Source organism: Cyprinodon variegatus, unplaced genomic scaffold (assembly GCF_000732505.1).
Source record: "Cyprinodon variegatus isolate N-32 unplaced genomic scaffold, C_variegatus-1.0 Scaffold525, whole genome shotgun sequence".
Lineage (NCBI taxonomy): Eukaryota > Metazoa > Chordata > Actinopteri > Cyprinodontiformes > Cyprinodontidae > Cyprinodon > Cyprinodon variegatus.
The window spans coordinates 300,737-302,063 of NW_015150978.1; positions in this window are offsets into that span (position 1 = coordinate 300,737).

The following is a 1,327-nucleotide window of genomic DNA, read 5'->3' on the forward strand; positions in this document are numbered from 1 at the left end:
AAAACAGAAGAAAAGTTTTGATATTAATAATTTATTACTATGCGATAAGTCAGGATTATTTTTTGTGTAGTCTTCTGCCCTCTGTTATCAGGTATATCTGATTGTGTACAATAGGATTTTGAGCAAAGTTTTTACCATTAAATTATGCAAAAGGTGTCAGATGCAAAACATTTCAGAAACCCAATGTATCAAATATGATACATTTGGCATTACAGGGTTAAGGGCTCATCTAATTGGTCAAATGCCAAAACAAGATGTCAGCCATGTAGCAGTATCTTTCCTAAATGGCTGGATATAGATCTTGTGCTTCCAGAACTCACTGAGGGACAGAGGGGGACTCCATTTGTAAGGGTTATGCAAGTGATCAAAAATGTTAACTTGCCCTATAACGGGTTTTAATGACACTTACTCCCCCTACTTGGAGGTTAAACGTAGAGTTCCACAAGCATACATCCTTGGACCACTATTATTTTTGATTTATGTTAATAATTTGAAGTCTCAAAAATGTTGTCAACAATTCTGACAAAGTTTGGAGATGATACAGGCATTTTCTATTTACACTCAACAAAAGTATAAAAGCAACATTTTTTATTTTCCTGATGCACACTTGGGGGGGACCCCAATGCGGCACCAGGCCAGCTCAGAGACATTGTCCCTCCAGCATGTCCTGCATCTTCAACTAGGTCTCCTCCCAATGGGACATGCCTGGAACACCTGACGAGGGAGGCGACCAGGAGGCCCGATGCCCGAGCCACCTAAGCTGGTTGTTTCAACGTGGAGGAGCAACGTCTCTACTTAGAGCTCCTCCCGGGTAACCGAGCTCCTCAGGAAACTCATTTCAGACGTTTGTATTCACGATCTTGTCCTTTCGGTCATTACCCACATCTCACGACCATAGGTGAGGGTGGGAACATAGATCGATCGGTAAATTGAGAGCTTTGCCCCCCAACTTAGCTCCGTCTTCGCTAGAAAATTCAGATACAGCGAATGCATCACTGCCGATGCTGCGCCTATATGTCTATCAATCTCACGCTCCATCCATCCCTCACTCGTGAACAAGACCCCGAGATACTTGAACTCCTTCACTTGAGACAAGGACTCCCCGCCGACCTGAAGAGGGGAGTCATCCTTTCTCTGGTGGAGAACCATGGCCTCAGATGGTGCAGATCCTCCTCCCGGCCGCTTCCTACAAAGGTCCTGATTTGATGAGGCCAACAGGACAACATCATCTGCAAACAGCAGGGATGATATCCTGAGGTTCCCAAACCGGACACCCTCCGGTCCCTGGCTGCGCCTAGAAACCCTGTTCAGATTTCCAGGTACTCTT